This window comes from Amborella trichopoda, chromosome 2, assembly GCF_054954075.1.
Source record: "Amborella trichopoda isolate Santa Cruz 75 chromosome 2, AtrichopodaSantaCruz75HAP2 v2.0, whole genome shotgun sequence".
NCBI lineage: Eukaryota > Viridiplantae > Streptophyta > Magnoliopsida > Amborellales > Amborellaceae > Amborella > Amborella trichopoda.
The window spans coordinates 37,792,560-37,817,387 of record NC_142337.1 but is presented as its reverse complement, the minus strand read 5'-3'; the positions used below and the strand labels follow the sequence as shown (position 1 = coordinate 37,817,387).

At 37.8% G+C, this 24,828-nt stretch overlaps 1 long non-coding RNA gene across 2 annotated transcripts; it reads left to right on the top strand.

The window, feature by feature from the left end:
- The first annotated feature begins 9,453 nt into the window (after positions 1 to 9,453).
- Positions 9,454 to 24,214, top strand: LOC110006377 (uncharacterized). 2 transcript variants are annotated; one of them, XR_016050560.1, is made up of 2 exons: positions 9,454 to 9,765; positions 21,509 to 24,214. It is a non-coding gene; the product is annotated as an uncharacterized LOC110006377 (long non-coding RNA). The 2 variants fall into 2 exon arrangements; XR_002279286.2 differs by having other exon boundaries at positions 21,017 to 24,214.
- Positions 24,215 to 24,828: the final 614 nt, after the last annotated feature.

Here is a 24,828-nt window from a genome sequence, read left to right as displayed (position 1 = left end):
ATGAGAGAAAAGAAGAGAGAAAAAGAGATAGTGATGAGAGAGAAAAGAGGAGAGAAAGAGATGAGAGAGAAAGAGAGAGATGAAAAAGAAAATAGGTGGAGAGAATTACCTTACCGAGGGGTACCGACCCTTTTCTTCTCTCCTATCTCTCTCTATGAGACGCACCCATGAGCTTAAGCAAGAATTGAAAACTTTATTGAATGGTTGAAGAATGAACCAAAGGTCCTTTTACAATTAGGCTTTATATATTTATATAGAATTGTGTCCAAACATAGGTGGAAGCCCAAAAACTACTTAAATTGAAGATAATTACAATTTAGTTGAATTAAAAGAAATTCTAAAAATAGGTACAAAAATATTATTTTGCCCCTACCTAACAATGTGTGGAATTTCAGAACAGTCTCTGCTGCTGTCAAAGAACTTGTGTGATCTTTCATAACCGATCCGGGGTTGCTCTGATGCCCGTTTGATCAAAAGATGATTGTTTTCTTGTAGAGATCGGCATGACGATCGATTTGATACCAACTTCGAGCTAGGGATCATGTTTTTAAGCCATGATCATGAGACTTGAAATTTTAATGAATCTTAAAAACTTCGGATCGATAGTGCACTCGTTCCTTGATGTTTTTTTTTAGTTTTTTCGTTGAATCACACTGAGCATGTCGTCACGATCACGTTGCAGCAAACACAGCTCTATTTCATGTTCAGATGAAGATTTCTTCAGCTTGGCTTTTTGGCCGGAGTATTGCAATTCGTCGACTGAAATTTACCTCAGTTTTGACGCATCTGTGTTTGAAATCCAACCGTTCATCGTACGCGTGGTTCAGACCAAATATAGCCTCGGATCTTATGCACATAATGCAACTAGTTTCACGTCGATCGGGTATGTGAGCGTCATGATTTGGCCACTCGATTAGGCGTGTTGTTGTTGATGTTTATGCAATTTTCTTTACAGATCAGCAAATTCTATCTAGTTTTTCTCCTTGCTCAGGCATCAGCACAGGGCGTACCATATATCAAAATGCTCGTCTTGATGAGATGAACACGCTTACAAAATTTGAACACAATCCAACTCGGATCGAGTGAGATATGGGCCTCGAAAGTCACTGCTCGTGACTGTGAACACAAGCACCTTTAATGGTATTTTGGTGCAGGGTGGCCACATGGGAATATTGTGCGGCCTACCCCTTTTCGGTATTTTACCCATAACTTTGTCCTGGAGTGCCCAATTAAGCCGAAACTTGACCCATATGAGTTTTCGACCGTGTCAGATCCAATAGTGGTAGTCCCACAGTAATTTGACGCACCGAAAATATAGTTCCAGTTACAGGGTCCGTTTCAAGGTGCTAGGGGCCAAATTTTCCGAAATTGTTTCTTTGTGTTCATTGCCTTAGACATGTCGGATTGTAATGAAACTTGGCAAGTGGCATTTCAGAGTGATTATGAAGATCTTGACCAGTTATGGGGAGATACCGAGACTGTCGAAATTTCCACTGTATGTTGAGGCTTTATTGACCTGCTTCTTCTTTATTCCACATCAAGGACCAAGGTACTAAAAAATGTGTTCAAACATGGACAAGCATATTCTCTGTTTCTTTTTTCTTTTTTTGACCAAGATTCATATTTTTCATTAATTGATTAAAAGGAAATTACATCGTTAGAAATAGTAAGAGAAGAAAGAGAAATACCCCTTTTAGCCAAACCTTCATCAATGTCATTTGATTCACGGTAAATATGGGAAAAGGAGACTGATAAGTTTGTCGTCGCATCCAAAGTCTGTAACCATAAAGATCGCAATTCCCCTGGTACCCTCTTCTCTTTCTTACACCATCTAATGACATTAGGAGAATCCCCTTCTATTAGACAATTTGAGCCTAAATTCTTCCCAATGAAAATTTCGATTCCTCTTAATAGCATCATTAGCTCCGCACAATTTTTCGTAGCAACACCAATTGGGCCATCATAAGTAAGCAAGACATTTCCATAGCAATCTCTAACAACCCCCCTAATACCTTCTGGCTCCGGATTCCCCGCCGAACTACCATCAAAGTTTAACTTAAAGCTACCAATAGGCGGGGCATACCACCAACTTTTAAGCCTACTAGGTTTAAAACCCAGAGAAAAAAAGTTGGTCAAATTTATCATAACATCAATCTTAGTACTGCCCCACCCATCCTTATCCACCGATAGAGATGACAAGATAGATAGCTTAATAAGATGGATAAGCTTATCTACAGGCAACGCCACACCCTCAAATGCCCTTCTGTTTCTCTCCCTCCAAAATTCTCAGAGAGGCATTCCTTTTGCAATCCTCCAAATCGTGCTTCCAGCCTTAGGCAAACATGGAATACTAAATTGTGATATTATCCCAACCACTTTCTGAGGCAGCGATAAAAAGAAACCAGCATCACTAATAAACCAATGCCATATCTTCAACGTATATGGGAAGTGGATCAATGGATGGTCAACTGACTCACCATCCAATTTGTAGAGCAGACAAATATTGGGAAGAATTTTCCCCCGTTTTTGCAAATTGTCAATTGTTAAGATTTTATCTTGCGCAGCTAGCTAAATGAAAACTTGAACTTTATGTGGTATTGGCCACTTCCAAATTTGCACAATTTTGAGGGACGACCTTCTCCATCGGTTGTGAAAGAGAAGGTTATAGCATGATTTAACTGAAAACATACAATCCCTTTCAATTTTCCATACCATAATATCATCTGCCCACTGAGAAATATAGACTTTATCCAAGAGTTCCATTAGTGCGCACCATTGGGATAGCATGGCATTATTTGACCTTCTTTACAAGAGGGGTATGTCCCACACGAACTGTTGACCTCTTCTCTCAACTGCATCACTAATTTTATGATAAGGAGAGGCAACAACCCTAAAAAGATCAAGGAAAACATACTTCAATGGGTACTCCTCAAGCCATTTATGATACCCAAACAGAATTTGATTACCACACCCCACATTGCATCTAAAGTATCCCAAGACCATGGTTCTGCAATTGAAAATAGCCCGCTACATATAAGACAATTCCTTCCCTCTACCACCCCCAATCCACAAGTTGTGCCTGTTCGTCTCATATTTTGTCCATAAAACTTGATACCATAGATGATTCTTCAGGTGTAAATTCCGCCACCACCATTTACAAAGCAATGCGTGGTTAAACTTCATAACTTTCCGTATACCCAATCCACCTTCACGCTTGGGTGTGCAAACTCTATCCCACTTTAATAAATGGAACTTCCTACTCTCCCCACTCGATCCCCAAAGGAAGTTTCTCATCATCTTCTCAATTCTCTTTGCAAACGATGCTGACATATGAATTAGGGTCATTTGGTACACGGGTAGATTGGCGAGGCAGGACCTAAGCAAAGTGACCCTTCCCACCAGAGATAGGTACTTGTGTTTCCAAAGGTCAAGCTTGACTTGAATTCTCTCAAATACCCTATCCCATATTGCAATAGGGAATTTTGAATATGAAATCGAAAGGCCTAAATAAGTAACGGGGAATGAATCCACTCTACATCCTATCATCTTAGCCAACTCACTCACAGGTGACTCACTATAGTTGACACCCACCATAGAGGACTTACGAAGGTTAACCTTTAGTTTTAAAGTCACTTCACAAATTTCTAAAAATCTCGTGACATTCCTCACTTATGAGGTCTCAGCATCAATAAAGATTAAAGTATCATCCGCTTACTGAAGAGCGGAGAAAAATATCTGAGTTTGCAATTTGGAAGCCCTCAAAAGCCCCCGCGCTCTCTACCTTGCTTAGCATAAGACTAAAGCATTCGAAAGGGGATCTCCTTGACGTAAACATCTAGTAGCATTAAAATAGTCTATCGGGCTACCTTTGAAAGTAATAGAGAAATGTGTTGAGGATAAGCAACCAAAAATCCAATTTCTCCACTGATCTCCAAATCCCATCCGTTTTAAAATCTCTAATAGTACTCCCCATTCCACCCTATCATAGGTTTTTTCCATATCCAGCTTCAACAATATGCCTGCTTTCTTACTCAGAACTCATGAATGAATACATTCTTGCCCCACTAATACACAGTCTGTTATTTGGTGGTCTTGAATAAAAGCTGACTGTGTAGTTGAAATTTGAAAAGAAAGAACCGTCTTAAGACGTTCTGCAAGAACCTTTGCAATAATCTTGTAGATACTTGTAAGTAGACTTATAGGCCTAATATCTGAGAGCTCATTAAGCACAGATTTCTTCGCTATCAAAGCAAAGAGGGGATACCCTTAAAAATATGACCAGTGATCATAAACTCTTTCACAACCACCAATAGGTCATCTTTGACCAAGCTCCAAAATTTTTGAAAGAAAAGCATGGGAAAGCCATCTGGACCTGGTGCCTTATCACTAGGCAATTCAAAAACAACATGATGCAATTCTTGGACAGAAATCTCACTCTCAAGAGAACATCTGTGCTCTTCATCCAGCATCTTAAAAGGGACATTCGAAAAGCTTGGAGTTATCACCACCTCTTTAGTAAAAGCTTTCTTAAAATGGTTGATGACATCCTCTGCCATGGCATTATTATCCTCAAGATCTAACCTAGGAATGGTTAGACCCAGAATATCATTCTGCCTTCTTCTCACGCTGGCTATATAATGAATAAATTTAGCCTTTAGATCACCTTCCTTTAACCATTTATTCATGGATCTTTGTTTCCAATAAAGTTCCTCAAATCTTCTCAACTCCTCTAACTCCTTCAGTTTCACCCTACGATCCATCACCAACTGTTCCGTTAACACCCCACAGGTTTGAGTATTAATATCTATCAGTTCAATCTTAGTTAGGACTCAATCGATCTTAGCCTTAAGATCGAATTTATTCTCTTTCTTCCATCCCAACAATTTGTGTTTATATTTGATAATTTTTTGTGTATCTGGAAATCCATGGAGCCCACCACGACAGTATTGGACCACTACCTCTTAATCAGCTCAACCACTTCTGAATTTTCTTACCAGCTAACCTCAAATCTAAAAGGTTTTGGCCCACCCTTGAGAGAACCCGTATTGAGAAGAATAGGGAGATGATCAGAAGATAACCTAACCAAGGCTTTCACAGAAACAAGCGGGAAAGACTCGACCCACTCTGAAGCAAACAAAAACCTATCTAACTTCGACATAACCAGATATGCAACACTATTATTGGACCAAGTAAAGTTGGAACCAATAATAGGCAGATCCAAAAAAGCATTACTTTCAATGAAACTGTTAAAATTCGTCATGAATGTATTAATAGGGTGACCTGCAAGAGACTCGCATGACCACCATATCAAATTAAACCCCCCCCCCCCCCCCCCCCATCCCAATCACCATCGAATAGTGGATAGAACGAACCACCTCATTCATCGCATTTAAAAGAACAACTTTCAATGGAGAAATAGAGGGCCCATACACATTCATAAAACCTCAAGAGAACCTAGCATTAGGGCTATAAAAACCCAAAAGTAAGAAATTGTCTTTAACCAAAGGGTCCCACAAAACCCATAAACCTCCTGAACTACCTACTGCAATGATCCCACAAGAAAAAACCTCACCTGAGCCCCATACCTCCCTAGCACTCGAAGATTGGGACTAAGGAGTTTGGTCTCCTGTAATGCCAGAATCACAGGTTTGTACTTGGATACCAAAAACAACACATCCCTTTTCCTACTGGGGTCTCCCAACCTCCTAACATTCTAGGATAGAATATTTATTCAAATTAAAGAGAGGAGAAAGAAGATGAACCTGGTCTAGAGGGACCAGCCCCAAAAAACACATCTTCCAGCATCCATGCCTCAATGAACTCGTCGTTTATATCTTCTGAAGAAGAGGAAGAGCCTAAATCGACATCCACCACCACCAACTCACGAAAAGCAACAACAGCTGTTGAGTAGCCTCCTTTAGGGACTCCACAAGCCTCGAGCCTGGCCGAAGGGTGCACCCCTCTTCGAAAAACCTTGTGCTTTTTGCCAGAGGCGGCCCTTTTACCCTTCGTCGTCGATGTGACCACTAATCGTTTCTCAGCTAATTCCTCAGACATTGGAACGGTCTCCGCCTCGTTCTCGACCCCTTTCTTTGTATCCCTTCGCTTATTAATCTGCGCCATCACCACTGCAAGGGGTACGTCCTCCATCCCCATTTCCATCACCATCTTCGCCACCAAGGAATATTCATCGCCATTGTTAATGGGTGGAACTGTAGCCTGGATAGTAGGAGGGTCAGTACATCTAAGTTGGGCCATAGGGAAAGCAACTACAACCAACTCTCTGCGAGCCAAAATGAGCTCCTCTTGCTGGCCAGGTGCCTCGTCATCCATAATAGCCTCCTCTTGAGTATTGTTGTCAAGCAAGAGTTGGGGCTCCTTATGATCAACTACAACAATGGCTAAGGGATCAATCAGCAATGGGTCGAAACAAGAGCGACTCTTCCATGATTGTCCCTTCGCTGTCGCCAACCGGAAAAGGAGAGGATGCATCTTTGACCTGAGAAGCACAAGCACAAGCACAAATTGCCAAACCTGACCCACTTCTTCCTTGTAAATCAGTAGCAAGACCAGCAACAGCTGAGGTCTGGTCTGCACGTTTCTGCACCTTTCTTTTTATAGCTTGATATTTTCTCTCTCATCAATTAAGAGGACTAATTGATGAGAGAGATAAGGCTGCCACTTGTACAGAGCAGTCTTCCCCAAACATCCCATTATGTACCCTACCCATCACCATCTCACAGGGAGATTTCCCTGGCCTGCCGCCTTAGGAGCCTTTCCATCTCCTTCCATTCGAAAAAGACAAAGTGGACCCTCATGCCCACCCAGATAGACCCAGCCAGTTAACTGTACTCATGATATGTCATCCAAAATCCAATCTTTCGGTACAGGCTCAAACGTTTCCAAGAAAACCGCTTTCTTATCAGTCATAATACTGCCACCTTCCTTAACCCCTACCTTCCATTTGCTTGTGTGTTCTGATAGACCCACAGAAAAAACTGGGAACCTTCCCACCAGGATCCACCGTTTAGAATTTTAGGAGTTTTCAGACTTTGAAATTCAAATTTCTGAACTTCTAGCCGTGGTTTCCTAATATGCTTCAAATTTTTCGAGAATACATTTCCAGCCGACGACCTTCCCTTCTCCGGTACATTGTTCTGATCCTTTAGGTTTACAATGTTGTTCTGCGTAGCTGCAGGAGCTCAGCACGATTTTTCAATATTGGATGCAGGAGAGATCAATATCTCAAAAGAATCATCACCAATAGTCAGCAGGACTTTCGTGAAAGAGGGGCACATTGTGCTTTCAGAATTTTGATGCACACAGCTTTGCATACAGAACTCAAAAAGGAGTCCCAGTTTAAGTCACAATATACCCTAAACACCCACTATTCTTTTGATAATTGCCAAATTTCAAGTATATAGTGAGATGCCCCATAGGTCAATCCAAAGGACTTCTTTCAGGATGAAGGATACATGATCAAAAGGTTTCCACAAATCTAAGGAGAGTACGCTTCCCGGGACTCTGCAAAAACGATTTTGAAGGGCCCTGCTGACTTCCTCCTTGGATCGAAGTTTGAACACAACCTTGTTGGGTCTAATGACCTTAACATTAGGGAGATGAGAAAGGTTCCATCTCCTCTTAGCCCAGTCAGACAAGCCGAAAAAACTCGAAATAGGGGTGAAAATGAACCACACACGAAGAATTCCGACCTGATATCAAGCTGCATCCATGCCGACTTCTTAATACAGACAGTAGGATATGGGGAACCTCCTGGATCTAATCCAAAGCAGGAATTCCTTGCCTTCATTGCATCTCCAAGGCTCCTTCTCTTCACATTTTTTTTCAAAAGCCGATTAGAAAAAGGCCCAGAGTTAGAGTATGTTAAAGATTTCTATGTTTCTTATTAGGTGCTATCCAAATAGCAGACACCCCTATCTAGGGACAAACGAATTACAGGAGAACCCAATTACCGGAGAATCCTATTCCCAGGATAGGCTTCTCCAGGTACCCAAGTGGGCTCTAAATGTTTTTTGTTTTTATATTCGTACATGTTTCTTCCACAAATTTTTTTAGAGAGACCAAATTCTTCATATTTTGGTTCTTCAAAATCCAAAATTATATAGTTCTAAAATTTTATTTTTATAATTTTTGAATTGTGAATATTTGAGAAGTTTTTAGCAATTTTTTTGCTTCAATTTTAAGATTTTTAAAGTTTCAAATTTGTAAAGGAAGAAAAATGAAGTTTGTTTTGGGCTTAAAACTTTCGGATACTCTAAATCCAAAAATTTAAGAAAATTAAAATTTTGAGATACATAAATTTTGGGTATTAAAAATCTAAAACCTATATAAATATGAAAGTTTTGGGTTAAATAAATTTTCAGATATTAAAAATCTAAAAATCATGAAAACTAAGAAATTTTAAGTCTCAAAATTAATATATATATTTGAAATTTAAATAACTAATATTAAAAAATTGTATAGTTTGGTAGGGCCTATTTAGACCTTCTAAAAATTGGAAAAAATTGGATACTAGTATGAAATAGAGTAATATTTAAAGGGAAAAGTTTCTATAGAGCCGAGGCGCTAAACAATAAAATTAGAATCTACCTAAAAAATTTCACTAGAAGATATTGTTTTGATACTCAAATATCCTCAAATTGATTAACTCGACATTAAGATGCATGATCATGAGAAAAAAATGGATTTCAAGTTTTAGAAACAGTACATCTTGTAAGGCATTTTTTGACCGTCAATTTTAAAGTTTTATATATCTTCTCAATCTACATTATTTTTGAAGCTTTAAATTTTATAATTAAATATAAAAATATATGGAAAAATTACATACATATTCATTATACTTTACGTTATTACGGATGTACCAAATAGTTTCCATTATTATATGTCTGTCATTTTTTTACTTTTTATAACACAATTTTTTAAAAATATGATTTTACCCTCCTTAAGGTTTTTGGAATTTCGCAATCACATTTTCGGATGTTCGAAAATGTGACTGCGAAATTCCTCGCAGTCACATTTTCGGATGCTGGCAATGCAAGCTTTCTGAAATGCGATTGATATTGTTTAACAACAAAAAATACATTGAATTCGGATATTGAACATCCGAAAAACCCTTCAATTCGGTTGTTCAACATCCGAAAAAAAGTAAAATCGTATTTTCTTAAAATTTGTGTATAAAAGGTAAAAAACGGATAGACATATAATAATGAAAACTATTCAATACACTCGTAATAATGTAAAATATAACGAATATATATGTAATTTTGTCAAAATATATTTTAAAGCTATCACAAAGAATTCCCGTAATGAAACCACTAGACACTATTTGAAGGTGACTCTAATTTGATTGTTTAGGGCCTCGACTCTATCCAAAACACACCATTTAAGTAAATGCCATAAGCGTTAAGGATACGCGTGTAATTTAGCAGGGAAGAAAATTTTAGCCGTCCAGACAAAAAGTATAAAAAAGGAAGGGTCTCGCGGGGACGGGCTCCGTAATCGCTCGCTCTCTCTCCTCGCGCGCGCACACCCTCTCTATCGATCGCCAATTGCTGAAGTTTTCTGTGATATTGTTACTATTCTCTGTTGTTTTTCCATAGATATATTTATGTGCTTTTCTCTCTATTTTGCAGGTAATTTTTTTTGGCTCATTTTCTTTGAGTTAGGGTTGCAGGTTCTCAATCTTCCTATGCATGAATCCTCGAAGAGCAGATGGTTCCAAGAAAACCACCTTCAAGGCAATAGGTAAGATTAAACCTCTTTTTCTATGAGTTTAATATTTTCCTTGTAAAACTTTTAACTCATAGAATTATATGTAACTCTAGAAGAATTAAGGGATTAGGGTTTTGGTTATTAAAGGATTTGATCTTGATTTCAGTTATTCAAGGCAATGTGTAAGATTTAAGCCTTTTTTCTATGACTTTAATCCTTTTCTTGTAAAACTTTTAACTCATGAAATTATATGTTATTCTAGAAGAACTAAGGAATTAGTGTTTTGGTTATTACAGGCTTTTTCAATCAGTGTTCGCAAAATCGAACCAGAACGGTGAACCGGACATGGGTCCGGAAGCAGTTTAACCGGCCTAACCGGTAAACTGGTGATTTCAACCATTCTAACCGGGCGGTGTTCAAAAGTGTTGAAAAAATAAAAAAGACAAAAAAAAAGAACACTAAAATAGGAAAAACATATAAAGAATAATTAAAAAAAACACATTCAAATAAACCTGAAAATTAATGAAAAAATGGATTTTAACGAATCGATTTGTGCGTAGGGATATTTTTAAATTTTTTGAAAAAATTGGGAAAATAGAAAAGTGACTAAGAATGACTAAAACAATTTTTAATCTTTACCATAATGTAAAGAATATTAAAAAATACATTACAAACCAAATTCTTTATTTTTGGTAATTTATATACATTTTTGTAATTTTTTTTAAAATACCGGTCGATCAACGAAACAGCCCAAAACATTCCGATTTGATCTGGAGGTTAGCGGTTAGATCGCCCGGTTTTTCCAACAGTGATGTCAGTTATTAAAGGGTTTCAATTAGGGTTTAATTATAATTTGGGTATTATTCTATATTAGAACTATTTTGCATGGTTGATTTTTCTATTTGTTTGGATCTTTGATAAATCAGCTTTCCTTCACTGGTTGGGCGTCCCACCCCATGAGGGAGGGACACCAATGGAATTGTTCCTTTTTGATGAAGGGCAGTTCGGGAATATGGAAAATGGTGACTTGTTGATTAAGTTTTGTTTCCATAAGAATAGAATCTGAGGTTATGCCTTTTGGAATGAGAAGATATTCCTCTTATCTCCTTTTAAAAAATAAATAGAAATAGACCACTCAAAATGGTGGTTATGGAATACACTTTTAATAAGGTAGTTATCCCTTGGCCCATACATAAAAGGAAATTACGTGAGAGGCTATGTGGGCGCTCGTGGTTGGTTAAACTAAAGCCACTTCTTTAGACCATTTTGGGCATGAACCTCCCTGGGCTATTTTTGGGCGCGCATCTCTCTGTGCGCTATTGGTTGGTTAAACCAAAGCCGTCTCTCTAGGCCATTTTGGGTGTGAACCTCTTTGGGCCATTTTTGGGCATGCATCTCTTTGAGCCATTTATTTAGGCAGACTCTTCTTGGTGTATTAAAAATACAGTAAGCTGTAGAGAAGAAGAAGATATAGATTCAACCTCTCTGTGAGAGGTGATGAAGAAGATAGAGATTCATAATTTTCTATGAGAGAAGAAGAGAGAAAGAATTATCCTTCTTTGAGAGAGAAGAAGAGAGAGAGTTAACCTTTTTTTTAGAGAGAAGAAAAAGATGAAAGAGAACTAATGATCCTCTTGTTATATCTTTTCTTTGTTGAGAGTACAAAGAGGGAGAAGGGAAGAAAAAGGAGAGAAAGAGAGAACCTTTTCTTTTAAAAGAGAAAGCCTCTAAAAAGAAAAGAAGTCTCTGAGATCAGAGAGGGAAATCGGTATAGTGAACCTAATTGTTGTAGAGCGAGTAAGGTAGAAAACAAATCGTGCTCCTTTATTCTTAGTCACAGCTCCGGGCTCTGCCTCGACTTAACCTTTCAATTAATTAGGCTTAGGGGATTTTTTGGGATTCAAACGCTCATGCGAAAGTTTTGTGAAAATTTCAGCAAATGCTTAACGAATGGTGGATGCAGTTAACGATCGAACGACACTAATGATCGGGCTGCAGTTAACGATCGGGCGACAGTAACGATCAAGCGAAAATAATGATCGGGCGACAGTTAATAGTAACGATTGGGTGGTTGTTAACAGTAACGATCGCGAGGCAGTTAACTGTAATGATCCGTCTGCAGTTAATCGTAACGATCGAGCAACAGTTAACCGTAACGATTGGGCAGCAATTAATCGTAAGGTCGGGCGACAGTTAACCGTAATGCACGACTAATAGCTAACCGTAACGCACTGGGAATAGGCAGTGTGTGTGGATAAATAGATTCCAGTACCGGGAGCAGAATGATATCGGTCAATGGGAATAACTGGATCATTTGGAAGCCAAAGATGAAAGATCTACTATACTGTAGGGATTTGTACGTACCTATTGAAGGGGTAGAACACAAGCCCAAAGGTATGACAGATGATGAGTGGAAGAGACTGGCACGAAAGGCTCTCGAAACTATTCGAAAATAGTGGGAAGAAATTGTGTTCCACCATGTGTCGATGAAGACATCCTCGAAGTCATTGTGGGATAAGCTACATGACTTGTACAAGAGGAAGACCATCGGAAATAAGGCGTTCTTATTCCGGAAGTTAGTGAACATGAAGTTCAGGGACAGGGAATCCGTTGTGGAACACTTGAATGAGGTACAAAGCATTGTTAATCAACTCGCAACGATGAAGTTGTTCGTGGAAGATGAGCTACATGCTCTGTTCACTATCGGACAGTTGAGAGACCCTAGTAGTCTCTGTGAGTAACTCAGCACCGGATGAGATAGTGACCATGAGTCAGATCACTAGTAGCTTGCTGAATGAGGAGGTGAGAAGAAAAGCCTTCTGACACATCGAACTCACAAACCCTTCTAACAAATCGAGGAAGGTCCAGGAATGGGGACCAAAGCCAATCGAAGACAAGAAAGGGAGTCAAATGTTTTCATTGTGGCAAGGAAGGGCACATCAAGAAAGATTGCCAGAAGCTCAAGAATGGGTGGAATGAGGACAATATCATGGATGATGGCAAGTATACCACTGCAGTGGCTACAGATGATGGTGTGGATGAAAACTGTGGTGAAGGGTGCATTAATATTGCATCATGCAACTCGGATTGGGTTGTGGTTACCGGAGCATCGGATGTTACTTCACAAATTGTGGGTAAGGGAGATGCATGCATCTCTAACCCCATGTGACCATTGTTTGCTAGGCAAACAACATAAAGTCTCTTTCTCCAAGTAAGGGCTCTAAGGAAATCCTGAATCTGGTGGATTTAGATGTGTATGGTCCCATGGATGTCAAGTCGTTTGATGGCGCATCATACCTTGCCACTTTCATCGATGATGCTTCATAAAAGGTATGGGTGAAATCAAAAGATCAGGTGTTTGAGATCTTTTACGATTTCCACGCTAGGGTGGAAAAGACACGCAAGCTGTTAAAGTGTCTCAGAGTTAGGAGCATGTGATCCACCACCAAGATGTATTGGGGTGAAGCAGTCCTCACGGCATGCTATCTAATATTGATCATGTTGTTTCCTCTGAATGGTCAGATCCCAGAGAGAGGTTGGACCGGTAAGGATATCTCTTATTCAAACTTGATGGTGTTCGAGGCATTGGTGCACATGTCGAAGAAACAAAGATCCAAGTTGAATGAGAAAGCACTTCTATGCATCTTGTAAAGGTACTCTGATGAAGAGCTCAGTTGTAGGCTGTGGGATCCTGTGTACAAGAAGGTGATCAAGGGTATGCGTGTTGTCTGTCAGGAAGACTGTGGCTTTTCTATAAGACTTTACTATTGAAGACGTAAAGAAGGTAGCAAAGCTATGAATCTTCTATGGTTCAGAACCGGTCATAGTTCCTCCACCGTAGTAAATGAAGATGGGGGTGAAGTGAAATAAGAGAATGGGTCCAAAGAGTTGACATGTCGGGTGATGAGGAGCAAGGGGAGCAGCCTGTTTAAGGAGTGCCACCAACAGTTGAACCGTGAAGGTCCTCTAAGGGACATAAACCCTCTATCAATTACCCTGTAAGGGGTGGATCAGAAATCTACCAGGACGTCAGGTTGACAAACACAAAGAGGTGTGGGTTAAAGCAATGTAAGATGAGATATATCTTTGCATAAGTATCACACCTGTGATTTGGTAACGTTGTCGTAAGGCAAGAAGGCACGGATTGGGTGCCAGGAGATCCCTTCAACCAAGAGGAAGTAGAAAGAAACACAGAAAGTTCCTTATGAGTTGGTCGTAGGGAGCACACGAAGCATACGCATGGTGAGCTTAGTTAGTGACTGTTGGGAGTACTCACTGTGCAAAGAAAGTCTTAACTGACAGACCATTAGTCATCACCTTGACCAACAGTGAATCGTCATTGTGCAAAGAAGGTATTTACCAATCGACCATTAGTCATCACCATGACCAACAATGAATCACCACTGTGCAAAGAAGGTATTGACCAATGGATCGTCAGTCACCACTTTGACCAACAGTGAATCACTTTAACCACCAGTGGCTATAGACTGACAGTTACGTCGTGAGCAAATTCAAGTAATGCTAATCTTGACAAGGAACACTAGATAACAGCCAATTTGATATTTAGGTATCTCAGAGGAGTATCCAAAGTGTGTGCTTTGGGGGACGAAAACCTGTATTACATTAGTACACAGATGAAGACATCGCTGGAGAACTAGACTCTAGGAAGTCAATCTCGGGATACTCGATTACTTTTGCAAGGGGAGTTGTATGGTTGTCCAAGCTGCAAAAGGGTGAGAAACTATTGCAACTAGGAAAAATTCTGTCCGACAGGAGAATGTCGGATATGATGACGACGACTTTGGTCAAAGACAAGCAAGAGTCATGCAGAAGCATGACTGGCAGGGGTGTCATTTGAGCACCTGTTTGATCTGCAAAGGAAGACCTCCCTCCTGGGATTGGAGGTGGAGATTGTTGGGCATCCCATCCCATGAGGGAGGGATACTAATAAAATTATTCTTTTTTTATAAAAGGTAGTTCAGGAATATGGAAAAGGATGACTTGTTAACTAAGTCTTGTTTCCATAAGAATAGGATCTCACGTGATGGCTTTTGGTATGAGAAGATATTCCTCTTATCTCCTTCTAAAATAAGATAGAGATGGACCATTTTTTTTGGTAATTGCGGGATACATTTCTAAATATGGTAGTTATCCCTTGGCCCATACATAAAAGGGAATTACGTGAGAGGCTATGTGGGCGTTCCTGTTTGATTAAACCAAAGCCACTTCTCTAGGCCATTTTTGAGTGTGAACCGCTCTGAGCCATTTTTGGACATGCATCTCTCAGGGTCATTTCTTTGCGTTGACTCTTCTTAGTGTATTGGAAAATACATATAGCCTCCTACTGTAGAGAAGAAGAAGATAGAGATTCATTATTCTCTGTGAAAGGAGAAGAAGAAGATAGAGATTCATTATTCTCTGTGAAAGGAGAAGAAGAAGATAGAGATTCATTATTCTCTGTGAGAGAAGAAGAGATACAGAGTTATCCTTCTTTGAGAGAGAGAGTTATCCTTCTTCTTAAAGAGAAGAAGAAGATGAAAGAGAGTCGGTGATCATCTTCTTAAGTCTTTTTTTTGTTGAGAGAGAAAAAAAGAACTTTTTCTTTTAGAGAGAAAACCTCTAGAAAGAAAAGAAGTATTTGAGATCAGAGAGGGAAATCCTAGAGAGAGAAGTCTTTAGAAGAAATCGATGATCGTAAGAAAGTTGTTTTTTGGAAGACTATTCTAACCTTTGAGTTACTAGTGGATTTGTCTCTTTTTCCTGTGGACATAGCCTGAAAAGGTGAATCACGTAATCCAGTGCTAGTAAGATTTATTTTTTTATTTGCTTCATTGCATGTTTTTCCACTCATACGCATACATTGATTTTGGCATATTTTTGTGTCTCATATAGCGCATATCCGCATTCGCTCGATAGGGCTCTAAGTGGGTGGGACCAACATCACTTACTTATCATTTCTTTAGTTCTTTGCGATTTCTAAATAAAGTGTAAATTTCGATATGTGATTTTAACGGAATTCAGCCTTCTCTTCATATTCTTTGCTTTCCATTTGATATTTTTTTATTTTTGACTGTTTTCCATGGTTGATTCCATGTTCCTAATCATTGGAACCTATTCCACAGAGTATTAGTTTTTTCCAAAATTAGAATGCCTGGTGTTTGATTATCTATATTTTTTGAGAGGTCAGTAAATTTGGTTTCCCCTTTTTGTTACTATTGAACTTGGGCCTATGGAAAGCACATTTGAAACAGTTTCTGAGTATTATTTTATAATTTCAATCTATTTTCATAGGACAATTCCATGTTGTGTTGTTCTTGACGAAAGGATTTTACCCTCTTAAGGAGTAGATAGTTCTTAGTGTTTTTTAATCGTCATTTGTTATGATTTTGATCTTTTTTGGTAATTTTTTAATTTATGGAATTATATGTAGAAGAATTAGGAAGTTGGGGTTTCAGTTATTAAATGATTTCGTCTTGATTTCAGTTATTAAAGGTTTTCAGTTAGGGTTTCATTTTTTTTGGGGTAATATTGTAAATTAAAATATTTTTCTTAGTTGATTTCACCATATGTTCTAGTCCTCGATAAATCACAAATTAACTTTCCTTCGCTTTTATGATTTCTATTGTTATTTGTGATTTCTGAGGAAATTTTAAATTTGGGCATCTGATTTTTTAATGGAATTCAACCTACACTTCATATTTCTTGTTTTCTGTTTAATAATTTTTTTTATTTCTGACTATTTTCCATGGTCAATTTCTTGTTTCGATTCAGTGAAACATAATTCCACATAATATTTGCTTGTCATAAATTAGTGTTCTCATAAATTAGGAATTAGGATTGTGTTTGTGTGATTAGAAGCTGACTTAGCGGCACCACATCTCAAGTTCAAATCCTAACGCTAAACTGCGGCCAAAAGAAATTTTTTTCTAATAAATTAAATCACTTGATATTTAATTATTCTTTTTTCGAAAGCGATTAGTGACTCTGGTTTCCTCTTTTCTATTATTATTGAACTTGAGCCTAAAGAAAACCCACTTGTTCCTTTAGTTCTTGAGTAATATTTTTTAATTTCAATCTATTTTCAAAGGCCAAGTCCATGTTGTATTTTTTAATCCAAACAATATCGTATCTTATTTAATTTCACTTTTTATAAAACAATATGATAAATTTATTCTAAATAAAGGAGCGATGGACGTTGACATTGCTCAATATATGCTCACGGATTTGAGCCTGAGGAATTCAAATAAAGAGAACGTCATTGCTGATTCACCAGTCAAGAAGGCTCTCGTCAATATTGTTTTCCAAATTAAGAACAGCCCCCCTGCCCCAACTAAGAGTATTTATGAGGAAGCTTCTCTGATAAGCATCAAGTGAGATCAGCCAAGTTTCGAGGACATATTTCTTTAGCTCAACTCTCTCTCTCTCCTCTCTCTTTCAAATTCTCAATGTTATTCCTTTTTTTACATTTGCAGTCAGCTATGGACGTCTCTGAAGTGCCAGACTTGTTGAATGAGTACTACTTAAATATATTAGATTGAAGTTGTAGCAATATTAGATTGAGGTGCCAGACATGTGTTTAGGAGGGCAATGGCCAAGATATTGCTACAGTTCCAATCTAATATATTTAAGTAGTAATCGTTCAACAAGTCTGGCACCTTAGAGACGTTCATAGCTGACTGCAAAGGTAGAAGGGGAATAACATTGAGAATTTGAGAGAGAGAGAGAGAGAGTCAAACCAGAGAAATTTGTCCTTGAGGTTTGGTTGATCTTACTTGATGCTTATCAGAGAAATTTCCTCACAAACACTTTCAGCTGGTTGAATTAGCAATGACATTTTTTTTATTCGAATTCCTCTGGCTTGAATTCGTGAGCATATATTGAGCTATGTCAAAGTCCATTGCTCCTCTTTTTGGGGTGATTCTATCATACTGTTTTATAAAAAAGTGAAATTAAGTAAGATACGATATTGTTTGGATTAAAGAACAAAACAACATGGACTTGCCTTTCAAAATAGATTGAAATTAAAAAATAGTACTAAAAAACTAAACAAACACGTGGGTTTTCTTTAGGCTCAAGTTCAATAATAATAGAAAAGAAGAAACCATGGTTACCAATCGCTTTCAAAATAAGAATAATCAAACATTTAGTGATTTAATTTATCAGAACACTTTTTCTTTTGACGACAGTTCAGTGTTCGGATTTGAACTTGAGATGTGGTGCCGCTTAATGTCAACTTCTAAACGCACAAGCACAATCGCAATTCCTAATTTATGAAAACACTAATTTATGAGAAGCAAATACTATGGGGAAGTGTGTTTCAATGAACGGGAACATGAAATCGACCATGAAAAATAGTTGGAAACAAAAAAAAAATATTAAAAAGAAAACGTAAAATATGTAGTGTAGCTGGAATTCCATTAAAATCAGATGCTCAAATTTACGATTTCCTCAGAAATCACAAATAACTACAGAAATCATAAAAGTGAAGGAAATTTAATTTGTGATTTATCAAAGATCAGAACAAATGGTGAAATCAACTATGGAAAATACTTTAATGTACAATATTACCCAAAAAATAACGAAACCCTAATTGAAACCCTTTAATAACTGAAATCAAGACGAAATCATTTAATAACTGAAACCCCAACTTCGTAATTTTTCTAGAGTCACATATGATTCCATAAATAAATTTTTTTTTGAAAAAGATCAAAATCATAACAAATGACGATTAAAAAACACTAGGAAGTATCTATTCTTTAAGAGGGCAAAATCCTCTCGTCAAGAACATGACAACATAGAATTGTCCTTTGAAAATAGATTGAAATTACAAAATAATACTCAGAAATTGTTTCAGGTGGGTTTTCCTTAAGCCCAAGTTCAATATTAACAAAAAAGGGGGAACCAAATTTACTGACCTCTCAAAAAATACAAATAATCAAACACCTAGCTTTCTAATTTTGGAGAAAACTAATACTCTATGAAAATAGGCTCCAGTGATTAAGAACATGGAATCAACTATAGAAACTAGTCAGAAATTTAAAAATATCAAATGGAAAACAAGAAATATGAAGCGAAGGCTGAATTCCGTTAAAATCACATATCCAAATTTAAACTTTCCTTAGAAATCACAAAGAACTACAGAAATGATAAATAAGTGATGTTGGTCTCACCTACTTAGAGCACTATCGCACAAATGCGGATGTGCGCTGCAGAACTAGGATATTTGAGACACAAAAATATGTCAAAGTCGATATGTGTGTATGAGTGGGAAAACATGCAATAAAGTAAATAAAGAAATAAATCTTATTAGCACTGGATTTACGTGATTCACCTTTTCAGGCCACTTCCATAGGAGAAAAAGACGAATCCACTATTAACTCAAATATTAGAATAGTTTTCTAAGAAACAACTTTCTTAAGTTCATGGATTTCTTCTAGAGACCTCTCTCTAAGATTTTCATATCTGATCTCAGATATTTCTTTTCTTTCTAGTGGTCTTTCTTTAAAAGAAAAGGTTATCTCTTTCTCTCATTTTTCTTCCCATCTCCCCCTTTTCTCTCTCAACGAAGAAACGACTTAAGAAGAGGATCACTGGCTCTCTTCCATCTTCTTCTTCTCTCTACGAAAAAAGATAACTCTCTCTCTCTCCTTCTCTCTCAGAGAAGGATAACTCTCTCTATCTCTTTTTTTCTGATAGAGAAGGATGAATCTCTATCGTCTTCTTTTCTACAGAAGGAGGCTTCATGTAATTTTCAATACACTAAGAATAGTCGGCTCAAAGAAATGGCTTAGTGAGATGCACATCCAAAAATGGCCCAAAGAGGCTCATGCTAAAAAATGGCCCAGAGAGGTGGCTTTGGTTTAACCAACCAAGAGTGCCCACATCGCCTCTCATGTAATTCTCTTTTATGTATGGGTCAAGGGATAACTATCATATTTAGAAATGTATCCCATAACCACCCAAAAGAGTGGTCCATCTCTATCTTGTTTTGAGAAGGAGATAAGAGGAATATCTTCCCATATCAAAAGCCATCACGTGAGATCCTATTTTTATGGAAACAAGACTTAGTCAACAAGTCACTTTTTTTCATATTCCTGAACTGCTCTTCATTGAAAAAGAACAATTTCATTGGTGTCCCTCCCTCATGGGATGGGACACCCTACAATCTCCCCCTCCAATCCTAGGAGGGAGGTCTTCCTTTTCAGATCAACCAGGTGCTCAAATGGCACCCGTGTCAGTCATACTTCTACATGACTTTTGTTTGTCTTTGGCCAAGGTTTGCGTCATTATATCCGACATTTTCCTGCGGTATGGATTTTCCCTAGTTGCGACAGTTTCTCATCCTTCTGTAGCTTGGACTGCCATGCGATAACTCTCATTGCAAAAGTAATCGAGTATCTCGAGATTGACTTCCTAGAGTCTAGTTCTCCAGCGATGTCTTCATCTGTGTGCTAATAATACAGGTTTTTCTCCCCTAAAGCACAAACACACTTCGGATATTCCTTTGAGATACCTGAATATCAAATTGGCTGTTGTCTTGTGTTCCTTGCCTAGATTAGCGATACCTGAATTTTCTCATAGTGTCACTGTCAGTCCATAATCACTGGCAGTTAAAGTGATTCACTGTTGGTCAAAGTGGTGACTGACGATCCATTAGTCAGTAACTTCTTTGCACAGTGGCGATTCACTGTTGGTCAAGGTGATGACTAATGGTCCATTAGTCAATACCTTCTTTGCACAGTGGCGATTCACTATTGTTCAAGGTGACGACTAATGGTCTACCAGTCAAGACTTTCTTTGTGTGAATCACTTGTTTCTTAATCTTCATTAGACTATTGGAGCTCTTAATCTCTCTCGCTCTCTCTTTAAACTTCTAGTCCACAATATTTATACATTTTACCATAGTGGGTCCCTCTTGATTCCATTGATTTCTATTATAAGAACATTATTGATGGTGCAAGTAGTTTTTTGTTTGGTAAATTAAAACACAAGCTGTTCTTCTACTGGGTAAGACGCAAATGGTCGAGGACATGTTTTCCGTAGTTTTTTAATGCTAAGATTGATTTAATGCGGGGTTATTCTAAATTCGCTGAATGCAATGTCATGGATAAATAAATACACTTGTTGTTGGTTCTTGCTGCTTTTTTTCTTTTTGTCGATTTTTTTTTGGAGCACAACGAGCATGATGTATATCACCTTTTTATCAACACTAGTTGTTGCTTATTTAAGGATATTTCAGTATACCATCTTCAAATTTGCTCAGATGTTTTTCTGTTTTCTTTAGGGCTTGATGGTAAGAGCCTTCTTCTATTGAAGTTGCTGATTATTGCAGAAAATAAATATAATGAGTTCATTTGCAACAGAGATTTATATCTTCTAGTTGCAAAATTGTTTTCCTCCTTAGTAGGTTGAGATCATTCTTGTCGTACTCTTGGAATGGTATGAAATATTCTTTTCTCAGTGTTTCATTTTTAATAGATTGCTACTTTTGTTTTCCTCTTTCAATAAGAATTATTTACTGGAATGAGGTGCAGTTTGTCTCTGTTGGATGGATTTAGTTGTTAAGGGTGATGTAGATTCTAAGTGAACCAGGATAATAACATTGACTTATTGTAAATGGGAGACTGCATCCATGTCCAATTGTCCATAAATGAAAGCTGTAATCCAGTTTTCCGCATAGGAGAAACTGTTGAACTTGGTGTTCTTTCTTGTTGGATTTTAAATACTTTAAAAGTGTACATATTGGGTGCCCTGTCTTAAAGTCCTATGTTTGCAGGCATGGTGGCAGACGAGGCAGGGATCTCTCAATTTGGGTGCTCTGTTTCGCTTTGATGTTCCATATAACTATTGTTGGTTCTTCCGAATATGTTTTCTTTATTGTTTGCTTCTTCTCATTATTTTAATTTCTTTTCTTTTATTGGTTTATGTCCTTTGGATGTAAGTTACATGCAGATTGGTCACTGGACGAGATGGTCATATTTTGATTTTATTGTCAACTTTTGTAGATGTATTACTTATTAATTAGCTGTTAGTTTTTTACCTAGCCACAAATGTATGCCAAAGATAGATAGGGGTATAATTGAAATGACATGCTTGTATTAATGGCTGGAAAGATCATCATCATCGTCATCACCATCCAAGCCTTATCCCTACTATTTGGGGTTGGCTGCACAAATCCTGTTATGCCATTCCACTCCATCAAGGGTCACACCCTTAGTTCGACCATAAGTCACCACATGCCTTCTCACTACTCAATGGTTGGAAACAATACTCCAATAATTTTGGATAAATTCTATTTCTTGTTCTATTCATAGTTACCAAGATCTTCCAAATAGGTGCAATCCCGCTCTGGGATCTCACTTCCGTGCTCAAGGAAAGGGTTCTCAATTTCTAAATTTTGGGATCTCGATCCCTGCTGTTAGTAATCCTTATTCCTACTATTAGGGATCTCGATTCCAACCTTAAAGACTATGACAACAAGCAAACTAATGATTTTCCTTACTTATAGCTAGTTAGCATGATAAGTACAATTCCAATATAGTTGCATTGCTTGTTGGCTATAACTAAAGAGATACCTACTTTAAAGATTGTATATGATCTTAGATCCAAGAAGGTTGGGATCAAGATTCCCAAAAAGTTGGAATCTCGATCTCTAACATTAGGGATCTTCACCCCTAACATATGCACTGCATGGACGACACTCCCAACCATAGGGATCTTGTAGCATTTCACGATCCCTCACTTCTGATCTCAATTCTGCTCCCAAAACCAACAACTATGGTTCTGTTGTATTTTAAAATAGTTCCCAAATGGGAACATTCATGAGTGGCACAAGATGAAGCATGGAGTGGACAAATACCATGGGAGCATCTTAAGTTGTTTGGTTTGGTTTCATTCTTGTGACACTACTACTCATAACGAACCTCTTGGCAAGGTTGTCCATTTGGCTAGACATGATCTCAAACTATCTCTTGATTATTTTACAATTTTCTGCTTAAGGAATTCCACAATACAAGATTCTGTCATTGCCAAATTGTTGATGGGTCACCTTACTATCTCAAGGTGTGAAGCTATTAATGCAACCATGATAAGTTCATCCACAAACCTCTCAAAAGATCAGAAAATAAATTTTAAGAGGAAAAATTCATGTCAATATCCCTTTTGAAGGCATTCTATACCCTTAAATATACCTTTGGGGTTTTCTTGACTATGATTGTGATGGATATCAAGAACATGCAGTTTTAATCCATCTATTACCAAAACTCATCCAGCCATTGAAGTAGTCAAGGAAGTCACCATCAACATGGTCTTGAGCCATTCCTATGTCTATAATCACCACCATACCGAGACTTCCATTGTTGTATTTAGTCTTTAATACCATGGACTTCTGGCTAGGATTTGCTTTTCTCTAAGTACATATCCCTGCAAGGGAGTTTGACTATGTTGAAGGATTATCTTAGGCATTTATGACAAGTACTAAAACCAAAGATAGAATGGGTAAATGCACTCGCAAGGTAATATACACACACACACACACACTAACTCTGCCATGACTGGTCTCAAGCCCGGAAAAAGGAGGAGGGTTGTGTGAGGTGGGCAGCTGGCATGAAACTTGTTTAAGATGTATGTCCCTTACTTGGGATTAGGCTCGGATGATGATGACGATTATGATAATATATATACACAATAGCTTGTTTAAGAAGTATGTCCCTTGCTAAGCTGATTGATTTTTTAAATATTGATGAAACCGTACATAGTGATTGATCATTTGAATGAAAGCCATGTCAGTATTGATCATTAGTCTTAGCGTTTTAATGCGAAGCCAATTTGGTCACTTGATGCAGTGTAAAGTGGGTTTGCTTGAGGTAAATTCCTTGTTGGTATGCTGTTATCAAATTTTCATGCTGCATTTTAAACAGCTAGTCTTTCTTTGTGGTGAATTCATTCTTGTGATTTTTTTTACACTCAAAAGTGGATGATTGGTGTTATTGCTATCATGTTGCCTTTGTTTGCAAGTTGGTTGATTTTGAGATACTAAGAAGCTTTTGTGGGGGAGTGCTATGTTGTCTTTAGTTTCAGGAGATCACATGAAACCATTATGCTTGAGGCGTGTGATAACTTGACCGTGAAGTGGATCCTAACCTGCAATATTTTCACTCTAGAAAGTGGTACAGTTTCAAAGTGTCATTGAGCTTTGCATAATGAATTGGGGTTGGTTTTCATGGATAGTTTTAGTCTTGAATTGGGGTTGTCATGGAATCCCGAATAAAATGGATGCCAACTGAGATCGAGCTCTAATCAGGACAATCAATGCAATATGGGTTTTGTTTGATATTGTAATTTACCAGACAAGGAAGTGCCAGATTCAGATATGTTTCAAGGCTTTCAATGATTTTTTTATTTTTTTTCCTTCCATATGTTTCATTGGTATATTGGCCTATTTGATGGGCATGAAAATGCAAGTGATGGTTACTTTGTATAATCTTAATGGTGGATGGTTTGTTGTTTTGAACCTTTTGTTAGCTAAGCATTCAGATGTAAATGCAATATCTGACCAACTGGGTTGACATATTTGGCACATTAATTGAGTGGTGAGAAATTTAGAAAATGATGATATCACTAAAAATTTGGAACCATCATACAAGTCCTCTCTCTCTCACGCACGTGCTGATACACCTCTTAGTCGAATGGAAGAGTAGAAGCTGAGAGAAAAAGGGAAGTAAGTCATGATAAATATGGAGCACAGCGGAGTCACAAATAATAGGTGGTCCAAGGTTCAAATTTTAGAGTTTTGTTATGAGGGCTAGCCAGCTAACCAGCATAAAATTTGCCGGTGGAGTCTCCACTGTCCAACTTAGTTTTACGGTGCTGGTCCTTATAAAAAAAACCGTGTCTAAAAATAATAGGTGGTCCAAAGTTCAAATTTTAGAGTTTCTTAATTCTCTTTCAAACTCTTTCCCATACTCTTTCATTAACATAGTAGATACTTTCTACTATGTGCTCTCTTTTTTACAAGTTTACTATGTGCTCTCTCGAACCTTTTTTGGCATTCTCGAATGACCTACGGATTTTTAACACTAAAATTCAAATAATAAC